The sequence below is a fragment of the Apis mellifera genome, linkage group LG2, assembly GCF_003254395.2.
Source record: "Apis mellifera strain DH4 linkage group LG2, Amel_HAv3.1, whole genome shotgun sequence".
NCBI classification, from domain to species: domain Eukaryota; kingdom Metazoa; phylum Arthropoda; class Insecta; order Hymenoptera; family Apidae; genus Apis; species Apis mellifera.
The window spans coordinates 12,383,996-12,395,874 of NC_037639.1; the positions used below are offsets into that span (position 1 = coordinate 12,383,996).

General features: G+C 47.2%; 1 protein-coding gene across 8 annotated transcripts in view; it reads left to right on the forward strand.

Annotated features, from left to right (window-relative positions):
* Positions 1 to 11,879, forward strand: part of LOC410852 (protein Fe65 homolog) — a 114,081-nt gene that overhangs the window by 77,789 nt on the left and 24,413 nt on the right. The window lies entirely within an intron of this gene.

The following is an 11,879-nucleotide window of genomic DNA, read 5'->3' on the forward strand; positions in this document are numbered from 1 at the left end:
TTCGACGGTGGGTGGCCGAGCGGAAGAAGAATGCTCTCGACCCATCGATCCGGAGGGGGGAGAATGTATAAGCCGGTCGCGGCTTATTCACGCACGAGGAGACGCGGTCGGTCGCTGAAAATTTCAATCCGCGATTTCCATTGTAACGAGAGGCGATCGCGGCGCACCGCCAAGAGGCTTTCAATTTCATGCAAATCGACGACGGGCATCGCTGCGAGAGGCGCGCCAAACACATCCCGAGGCCGGTGCACGCTTGCTTGTTATTAAAATGCTTACACCGGCCGTTTCGCTTCCCGAAATACACCGGATATTGCGGATTTTTCGAGCACCGCAGCAGCAAACGCGAAAATTTTCTGTCTCCGAATATCTTTTTTCTTCCTTTTCCTTTTTTTTCGTCGTACAATATCGCTTATGAAAACCGTCCTCTATTTTTTCTATCGAAGAAAGGAGAACGAGTTCGAGCTCGAACGTTTCTTCCCTGCCCCCGCGATTTATTCTTTGTTACTCGAGAATCTCGAGATGATTCAGAGATGCATAGGCTATGTAAATATTCGGGATGTTGAAAAAAAGTGATTCGAGATTCATAGGGCACGTCGTACTGAATAAATATAAAGGTCGTATCTCGGAAACGATTCTCATGTTGGCATCATCGTGATTGATTTGTTACTGGTTCCTCGACGTAGAAAGATTCTACGTGTTCTTCCTTCTTCTTACGTTTCACGCACATCTTGCTTGGCATCTTTTCTTCTCTCGAAAATTCCAGACAATCTTCGTTTGAAATTTAATATTCGACGAGAATGGGATGGATTCGATTTGATTAAGTCGTAAGTTTGTATTGATGAATCGACGTTCATGAATTGAATAAGAACGATTGGAGAAACTGTTATTAAGAGAAATAACTCGTGTATAAAAATCGATTGTAACAAGTTGATAAATTTTTCCATGTATTGGACCGATTTGAGAAACACGAGGAAAAGATTGTTCAGGTTGAGAAAATTATATACACGGCAATAAATACCGAGTTTTTACTTTATGCAAATTACTAGTTACAGGCGCGAAACTGACTGCTTTCCCTTCTAACCCCGAATAAACGCGCTTCCGACGACGCCTGTTATTAAAGCGCTTATGGCGGACCCCGTAGTTCCGCCAAAAAGGAGCATCTTTGAAAAGATGATGAGGAGAGAGGAAGGGAGAAGGGAAGAGGAAAAGTGAAAGAGGATGGGGAATCATAACGGGGAGGGGAGAGGGGAGAGGAAGTGGAAATTTTAAACGGACCACTCGTCGCGAACGTTTCTCCATTTACATTCCATACATTTATAATCGCGCTTAGTTATTAAATTACAGTAGAAAATATCGTAAGATGGCCTCCGCGACGAGTCAGCGGAGTTAAATATTTAAAATAGAACGATAGGTCTTTTCGCGGATAGGAAGGGCGGGCTAAACAACTTTTCTTCTCCTACAGATAGAATATAGAACGCTTCTCTCAGTAGTTGGAACGAATATTAATATTTGATCCCGCTTGAACGCGTTAAGCTTTTCAACCACTTTTTCGCTAAATCGATCTTTTTAAAAAAATAAAATAAAATCTCGCGTTATTATTAATTAAATTTAATTCAATCCATTTCTTCACATCGATTCTTCGATCTCGCCACGTATCTGTATCCATAACTTTGGTTCTTATATTTCCACGATTCGACGTCGATTTCTTGGCATCGATTCCTTAGTTACTGAAAAAATAAAATCTCACTTTATATGTCTAATCTAAATTCATGAGTTCGATTCCTATCTCTTTATACTCGACCTATCGTTACGTAACACACAAACGCGAACGTAAATAAAACAATTGGACGCAAATTGGATTCACAATCTGGCGAAACGAAGCGGAAAAAAAGAAAGAAGGAAAAAGAAAACGAAGGATCCAGCTCGATAATACTCTTTCTTTCGTTCATTCCAACTTGTTCCGTATTCGCCGGCAATTTTCGCCGCAGTGCGCAAAATGTCGATAAATCGCATTATCCCGGCCCGCCACATTTCTCTGCCAGATTTCGATTTATTCGGCCACGCGTTAAAACTCTCTCTTTCTCTACCCCATTTTTTTTTTTTCACCCACCGTGGCACGATTTCCCCACTTTACGTTCACAAAAAAAAAAAAAGAAATATTTACGGCGCGTTACGTTCGAGCTTATTAAATTTGAACGCCTCCTCCGCCTGTCGAGGCGTGTCAATAATAAGTCGGTGCTCGTCGGATCGTAAAAGAAAAATTGCGGTCGGCGCGGTAAACACGGCTGTAAAATTTTCCGTGATAACAAAAAATTGTAATAGACACGACGCTAGCGCGGTTCAAAGAAACCCGTTTCCTGAATAATTAAATCGCTACCACTCGGCCGAAATTCGTGCCTCCTTTTTTTCGGGACCCGGTTGATGATGTACGAATGTCCGCCACTGTGCTAATTTGGCACGCGAAATAGCCGAGTTGTCGGGAAATTAGTTTGCCGTCCGAGGAGGTCGTAAAACGGGAATTCTTGAATGGGTTCGTGTGTTTAATAAAAAAAAAAAGGAACGAAGGCTTAATACAACGTTTCGAAAGGGAAATTTTAAAATACAAGCCTCGTCTCCTTTAAATTCGGTGAAAGAAGAAAATAAGTTAGCTCTTCGAATATTCACCACTCGTCGCGATAAAACTAATCGGATAAAACTAATTGGCGGGAGGAAAACAAAATTGGAAATCCTCGCCGCTCCTTCAATCCTCAACGCTGTCTAGGAACGGCGAGAGAGGAGAAGAGAATAAAAAGTTTAAGACGGGGAAGGATCGGCACAGTGGAATAGGTACGTTTCGAGTCAGGCGTAAAGTTAGAGCGTGGCTACGAATCGGTTTCCATCGATGCGCCTTAATTGCGATTGCGCTCGCTGCACTCGTCGAGAGAGCCCTCCTCGAATTTATGCGGCGGATAACAGGAGCATCGCGAATGTTCCACCAACCGTCGTAAATCGAACTACTTCGTAGTTCGACCGACATCTCGAAGAGTTCTCGTCTTGGAAATTCAGCGGGAAGACGAATAACCTCGAGAGCACCCTCCTTTCAAAATTGAATTTCCTTCCTACCTTTATTTCCTTCCCTCTTTCTTTCCATTTTTCCCCCCCTTTTCCTCTCCCTTACGAATTACCATTGCCTTGGCGAAACTAAGTACATGCAAACATCCAGTCTGTCGTTTCCTCCCCTGAGGAACGGGGGAGGAGAAGAATCAAGATACAGGGCGGATAGAGAAAGGGGTGAAAACGCGACGGAGGATGCACTTGGCACGAATCGGTTTCTCTCCTCTCCTCGCCGGCCTTAATTGTAGTTACTGCTCGCCTCCGTCCTTGGCTATCGTCGAATTCGCCCGTTAATGCCGATAATGGGAGCACCGACTCGTTGTAGAAGTTGCGGCAAGTGAATGTGCGGCCGGCGCGCATCTTATCGCCGTTCCTGGCACCGTGTAAACGCCTCGAGATAACGGCCGATCCCAATAATTATTTTCCGGGGATGTTCCGTTTAATGTTCCGTCGCAACTTTCGCCTCCCTCCGACCTTGCCATCCACTTTGATAACTTGTCCACGGTTTCGCCCTCGTTGCGATCAATCTCAATCTTTTCTCAGCCTTTTATTACACGATTCCACACGGTTCTCTTATTCCTATTTCTTTCTTTGCCTTTTCATTCCTCGAAGAAAAAAAATCCGTTAATCGATAAACGTTTTTCTTTCTTTTCCTTTCCCTTTTCCGCATCGATCGATAAGCCAGCATTCAACTGGCAGTCACTTCGTTTCGGAGAAAAGCGAGTTGATCGGGAATTTCGTAGCCCGGAGAAGAAACGGGGATGGATCGAAATCGGTAACACGTTGGCATCGTTTTCCGGGCACAATGCAGAGCGAGCGCCGGGGCAATCCTTGGGAACGGCGAGCGCATTTCCCCGGGACACGTTATTTCGTCGATAAAACGGGGCTCGGGCTCATTGACATTCTGCCAACGGTGCCGGATTGTACCATCGCTCCCGCTACTTCCTCTCGGCGGGGTCCCGTATCGGCCGTCGCATTGTACCGACTCAATTAACGACGCCATAAATGATTCATACCGATATATTACACGGGACGGAAATTACGAGAGAGCGGAATTGCCCGGTGTACGTCTGCCCCTTTTACCCCTCCCCCGCACATACTCGTGAAATAAATTGGCCGGGAAAGTTGCAACTAATGACTCACGGCCGCGATGAAATCGCGCCGACGTTTCGATCTCCATGCTTTCCGGATTACAGCGCCCACGCGACCCCCTCTCCCCTCCATAACGGAATAACAGCGGAGCCGACCATTGTCGCCGGATAAAAATCTGCAAAAAAAATATTTTTCCAATCTCGATTATGGGAGAGAAGAAGGGAACAGAAATTACGTGTAATAAATATGTTTTCGGAGAGGGAAGAAAACATTCAACAATTTTAAAAGAAACACGAAGGCTTACACACGAAGAAATCGTATCCATCCCTACATGACCTGGTATCCCCCGATATCATATCTACGGAAGAAGGGAAAATTTGACTTGAAAAGAAGGGAAGGCCCCGTTCGAATCGATACAAGGAAGAATCGCGAACAAAGAATATTCTCTCCCTTCCTCTTCCCCAAGTAAGATGTAACCGTTGGAAGGAGGGTGCACGTGCCACGCTGTTCTAAGAGAGGAGGATTCCGCGTGTTGCACGTGCATGCAACACGGCCGAAAACCCTCGATTGGCATTCACCGGACCGCCGCTGAATTTCATTTATATGCTAACTCAAAGCCACGTTGCGATCCCCGTTTCCACCTTGAGATCCCTGCGAGACGTGTCGACCCTATCTCCCGTTTCCACGGGACCACTTACCACCACCCGTCGATGTTACGCGCCCTCCTCCCCACGAATAATTGATCCATCCTCGTCGTTTTCTTATCTGTCGGGGACAGCGAGAACAATTGTAATCAACGCTCAATTCGACGAATGAGAAATGAACGCGTTCTCGTGTTTCAGTCGCACGAGAATCTTCGATAATATAAGATAATTTTGGATAAAGTAGATCTACGTTTTATGCACATTTGTACATTTTATCATCCCTCGGGTTATTTTCGGTCATCATTCATGATCGAGCAAGCGGAAAGATCGTTGGATGCGGCGCGGGATAATTTGAATCGATCGGCTTAATCGCTGCGTAATTAACACCGCGCGATAATTAAACGGCCACGAGAGAAGGACATCGTTATAGAGGCGTAATGCGTCTCTCTCTGTCTCCGTTTCTCTCCGAGAGGCCCCTTAAGCGCGATAATTCGTCCTGACGCGGCCGTCGTCCTCGGAGCAGCGGGCGTCGTCGCCGAAGAGGGACGACGACGGCGACGACGGCGACGACGCCCTCGTATAACGAACGTTGGCCGGGCACGGCTCGTTAGTGGACGACCGGCCGTTAATTGAGAGTTAAATTTCTCTTCTTCGCGGCCTTTGTTTATCGCGACACGCGTGGAAACGCTCGCTCGCGCGAGCAGGAGAGCGAGGGTGGTGCAACGCGTGAAACGAGTCGTTGCTTTAATTAAAATGATTACGAGCGACTTTTCGCGCTCGTTTCACCCTCGTTTCGTGCAAAAAATCGAATTTTTCCCCCCCTTGCCGACAAAAATTTGTCATATCTGTTAATTATTCGGCTCGGGAAATCTTAACCGGGGAGAAACGATTTTGGTTGGATCGATTAAACTTTCAAATTAAGCAGCAATTTAAATTTGCCGCTTATTACTTAATCATCGTTCTTATTTAATGCTGATCATCTTTAGAGCGTGTCCTATCCAAAGATATCTCCAAAGATGAATACATTTTAGAATGAATGAAGATATATTATTAGAAATGGATTAAAGATGGTACGAATAAATTTTTTTATTCCTTCAATCCTTTTTAATTTTCGTTAATTCATTCCTTTGGATCGGATAAATAATGCGTAACGCGCATATCGAAAACGGAATAAGAAACGAGACGGTTTATCACGCGAGACACGCGTGTAGGTCGTAAACTTTTCCTCTCCGTCGTTCCACGTTTCCTCGGCACACACTGGAGAAAGATAGGTGAGGAGAAAAGAAAGTTCTCGGTCCCGTGTCGGCGCGTGTTATGAGAACGAATCCCACAAGGGCTGGTTTTTTCCGCCTGCTCCAACTACGGAGGAGAGATGGTGAAATCGGCCAAATTTTTAACGAAATTTTCCCGCTCTTGAAAATATGGAATTACAATCTCCTCGGGGAGGGGGATCATTTTCGCGTAACGCGCAATAGAAACTCGGGATAATCCTCGATATTTCGATGGTAATTTTCCCGTTAGGCGACATCGAAACTTTTCCCTTCGGTTTCGTAACCGTTATTCGAAACAGGAATGAGAGGAGACAAAGCCAGATATTTTTTCTCTCTCTCTCTTTCTCTCTTTTTATCGAAAAGCTCCGCGAGATTAAAGGAAGAAAATCGGTAAAAAGGTAATGCCGCCAGTTTCCAGGGATGAAAGTCGATGATGCGTGAGTACAGCTCGATGCAGTGTCCACTCGTATGGAAGAGCAGCGTTTTTCGTTTACGTTCCCTCTGCTACTGTCCATTTTGCAAAATTCTAGCGGAACAGGGAATTGTTTTCCGAAATGTATGCGGCATAAAACGCATCCCTCCCGTAAGAAGAGTAGACGAGAAGCGCGCGTAAAGACGGAACGGAAAAAATATGAAAAGAGAGAGAGTTTTCATCGAAGGATCCGGAACCTGTACTGTATATACAAACTCTCCGCTACATGCATGGACAAGAAGCCCTCGGATAAAGGATAGGAGGGAATTTTGCAATTTCGAAGTGGCGTGCTTTCGCCGCGGCTTTGAAATTCTGAGAGGGGGAAAAAAATTTCGACGAGACTCGCTTCTTCGAAACTCGTGGCTGGAAAAAGAACAAGATTTCGATAAACGCGAGATAAAAAATTTTAAACGAAAATTAAAGGAATCCGTCCCTTCAAACTTTGTTTCGTTCGAAACGACGCGTACTAATATTCCGCGTGACGAAATTGAAAACGAAAAAGGACGAGTCGTCGTTCGAAGGAGGCGTGACGATTTCCGCAAGGCGTAATCGTGGATCGTCTGGCGAGAAATAGGAGGGGGGGAATGGAAAATAAAGTGGCGACTGAAAGCTGGGTGGTAGTAGGGGGGACGAGTTTCAACCGCAAGTAAACGCATACGAACAACGCAGGTTGATAGTAGGTGGTTGCACGAGGGGTAGGGGAGTTGATCGAGGGCCAACGAACCCTTCTTACCCTTTGACCCTTTCGTACACCCTTCTCCCCCCTCCCGTGACTGGTAGGGAGTCGCAACCGGGAGGATCCTCTCGGCCGGAAGTGCTTTGCAATGCAAGTCGCCGCCACGAGTGCGCCAAGGTCTTTGTAACGCGATGCTTGTAACCGAGTGAATCGATCGACGAGGCGAAAATCCAAGGAAAGAGCGAGCGAGAGGAGGAGGAGGAGGAGAGGAGGCACGACACTCACGCGAACAGCTTTTCATCCTTTTCCACGTTTAAATAGCGTACAGTGTCGCCTTTAAACCCACCTTTAGGGTTTAGTCGATACGTTTCGCTTCGTATCCATTTTTCTTCGTCTTCTTCTTCTTACACGCTTTTCATTCTTATCGATTTTTCCTCCAAACCTTTCGATCTTCGTTTTATCGAGAATCTTCCTTTCTTTGTCGCCCGACGATTCGTTTCGTTGAGGGGGGGAGGACGGGTTCATCGACCCGTCCGTTGTTTTCATCCGCTTTCGCGTCGAGACACGAAACGGCGACAATCTTCCGGTTAATAAATCGCCTCGCTTACATCGCTTCTCGATGGAATGGAATCACGAGCGAAGAACGCGTCGCGTCTGATTGTGTTTACGCGCGCGCGCGGGCAAATTATTCGAGCGAACGAGCGTTGTGTACAAGCTGGCTGCCGATAGTTCACGAGCACCCCGCTATTCGGGATGAAGTGGCCTCTCCTCCCCTCTGGTCCGACGGATTCGCGCAAGTCTGAGTGGAGGAATCGAGTGGACGCGGGCCGTGGCTGAAAAAACTATGAATAAATATTCGAGCCTCGTCTACTTCTCCCCTCCTTCTTTCTCCTTTCTTCGAAAAAGAGAGAAAGGAAGCGGAGTGGATCCTCGAACGAACTTTCTTTTCTCTTTCTCCCTCGCTTACGAACTTCCCTCCCTCTCTCTCTCTCTCTCTTTCTCGCTTACACCTTCGCTTCTCTTTTCGTAATATCTGATCGCGACTCGAAACAGAATCACGTTCTGAAAAAGAGTTGGATAATCGTATTATAATATTATTTTCGTTGAGAAACCACGTATAAATACGCGATCGCGTTCCATCCTATCTATAGATATTCCTCCCCGTCTCTCGTTTTATCGTTCCACTTTATCCAAAGAGCGAACGAATTAGCCGGTTAATCGTGACATCGATGGCTGGAGCTGGATCGAACGGGGCCAAGGGGTGAAAATTTCGCGGCGGAGAAATATTAATCAAGCGATCGATACTGGGCGATGGAAATGTAGGTCGGCCACGCTGTCGCGTCCCCGACAGTATATTTTTACACGTCGAACGGGTAACGAACTTACGAGGGCCAAACGATTCGGAAGCATTCCGCTCCTTGACACGACGACGATAAACCATGTTAAACGATTTACGCGTCATCCCTTGTTCCGTCCATCCTCGCCTTCGCTCTCCCTTCGCTCTCTCTTCGTTCTCTCGCTCTCTCTCGCTCTCTCTCTCCGTTGGCCAGCGCGATAACGAAATTTCACGAGATCCAGCGGCAGCCGCGCCGCTTTGAACCGTGATAACTTCCGGTTCAGCAATTTCATTGCTCACGCGAGTCTGCGCTTAGCCCCCGGATTTAATTTATCGTCTTCGTTGGAGCACCACTCGGGGGATCCTGTTCCGTTCACCCTTCCCGTAATTTCTCTATCCATCGTTATGGACGCGCGCCACACTCGTTGCCCGCCTGCGAATTAATTCTCCAACCGATTCGTCCGACGCGATCCGATATCTACGTATCGCGTCCGACGTGTAAAATTACGCTTCTCTCCTCTCCGTGAAATATTATTCTCCAATTCTCATCCCCTCGTCGATCCAATCGCATCCCCCCTTGCGTCTCGTTTCCGAACGATCGCGAGGAAAGAACGCAACGATCGTCCGAAGATCTGAATCGTTATTCTTACACGATGGTTATAAAGTTATTACCCCGTGTAAATGGAAGGGGTGTCGTTTAATCGACCTTGAAGCGACCTTAACGCCCCCATAAAGTCGATCGTAAAACGGTATCGCCTAGATAGCCAAGGTTCGTGTAACGTTCGACGAAGTGATTTCACGCGGTGACCATGAAGAGAGAGAGAAGAGAAATTTCGGTTTTGGCTAGTTTGGAGAGCGACGCGCCGCCACGGGGTTGCGGCGATCCAAGAACCGCGAAACTTGGGGGGAGAACTTGTCTCGAAAGCGCGGATAAACCTGGCAGGTGATTAGAAATTCGATCTCGGAACTCGATGGAAGACTCGGGGCCGTTGGACGTCCTTATCGAGTTTGCAAGAGTTGTCCGGATCGCGTGAAATGATTAACTCGCGCAGTTATACAGCGAAACGCTACGCTCGACACGCATGATCGTTCGCGAGGCGTGCAACCGTGATAATGGACGTTATCGACGAATCATCCGTGACGTATCCATTCGAATCGAATCGAAATTTTCAACGTCGAGATTGTGGCGCAATTTACATACGAGCGCCACCGATTATCGGCCATTCGTGCAAACCTACTTTCCAAAAATAGCGAGCTGAATAAACGTGGTGGAATTAAAGGGAGTGGCTATCAATTACAGAGGCGGCGGAAGCCAAGGTGAATATCACGGTGAAACGTTGCTATCTACGAGCGAAGCGGGGGGGGGTGGTGACGAATGAATCCATAAAATTCCACCCCCGGCGCAATAGCTCCGACGGGATAGCGATAGTATCTGCAATTATGCTTACGAAACGTTCGAGCTATTTTACCCGTACGTACACACCACCATCTTGGCCACACTCTCTCTTCTCTCTCTTCATCATTGTTAGTTTCTTTTCCTCGTCCGTGTCTCGCGCACCAGAGAAGAATGTCGCCAATAAAAATGCTCGTCTCGACCATTTCGCATGCAATAACGTTTCTCCCTGTATCGCTGTTCAATTTCATTCCTCTGTAATCGACTCAATAACGAAGCGAGACTCCATCGAGCAACAATTGCAGCTACGTTGAGTGAACTTAGAGGGGTGAACGGGACGGCGTTTCCTAAAAAAAAAAAAGAAAGAAAGAAAGAAAGAGAAAACCGCGCGTCGATATTTCTCCCTCGAACGCATTGTCTCGATAACAATATCGTTATCGCGGAGCGAGGGTCGAGCGGAGGAGTCGATACGCGGTGAGATTGCTGGTCGATGCTTGGTCGCTGCTTTATCGGTGCGGTAATTTTACAACGGGGCGGACAATAACAATTCTCTCCTTCTCCGAGGGAAGAATATAAGGAGAGAAGAAGAAGAAGAAGAAGAAGAGTGGAACAAGTCGCGCGCGCCCCCCTTTTGGCCCCGAGTCTCGCCGCTTTCTCCATCGGGAGAAGAGAAACGAATTGGCCCCGTTCGCGTTATTATCGGTTCGTCATCTTTGTCTCGATCGTCGTTGCCAACGACCGCCACCCTCCTTTTTTCCAACCGTTGTGTCGGCCCGACCAGAGGGTGGAACAACCTCCCTCGTTCCAGGGGAGGAGGAAAAGCAAGGACGACACGGAGCGGCGGCACTTTGGTCACGTGGACGAGAATGCAGCTGGTTCGGAGGAGCGGCGGGAATATAATCTGGCATCGGGAGAATGCACTCGATAAGGCCGGCGGGGCCAGTGTACTCTATTGATTGGGCTGCGGCATTCTGTGTCGAATTCTGTGTCCCGTAATCTCCGCCCGCGTTGCACGCACACGTGCGTTCCCTTTCTCTCTCCTTCTCTGCTCCAAACGAATCCGTTAATTTGATAAATCGGGACGGGACAAAGGAGAATAACCAAGTATACACGTCCCCCGTGATATGATTCGTTTGCCTCTGCTACGCCTTTCCTTTCCATCGACTCATCCGCTTACGCCACTTACTGACACATCGGAGTAAATCACCGAACGAGTGGGAACGGGGAGGAATTTTATTTTTTTTTTCCCCTCTCCCTTTCACGGTTCGTTCATATGCGAGGGAGGTAATGGAACAGGATGTTGTAAATAACATTTTCCAAGGACGCTGTTATTCTACAGGTTTTTTCGACGGCAAAATCGCCCCCGCATTCTCGCACGCGCGCGCTATTTTCTCCCGCTATTTTTTTTTATTGTTTCGCCGTGGAAAATATTTAATCCCCACTTTGGTAATGGATTCGATGCGATGCGAGATGCGATCAACGAATAACTTGTTCGCGTGTATTTTTATATCCGCGTTTTCCCTCCGCGTGTTCCGCTCGTGTTTTTCCCGAAAATATTTATTTTTCCGCGCTCGCGAATGGGAGAAATTTCGCGTTTCCAAAAAAAAAGAAATCATGCCTTTTAAATTCAATGGATTTCGATCGACACCCGATGTAATCCCGATAAAAGGGTTCGACGCGCCGTCCTGTCTGAAGATTTCCGGGCATTGCACCGCCAATCACAGCCCGGCTGTACAGCGAATAATCTCGTTTCTTGCGTAAACAAATCGTTGCTACCGTCGGCAACTTCCACCTTATCTCACTCAATTAGACAAACTACTTCTCGGTCGGCAAACAGAGTCGCATTTGTTCGCGTTTCTCCGTTTTGTTCGGCCGGAACTCGGATTCGTGGCACGTTCTCCG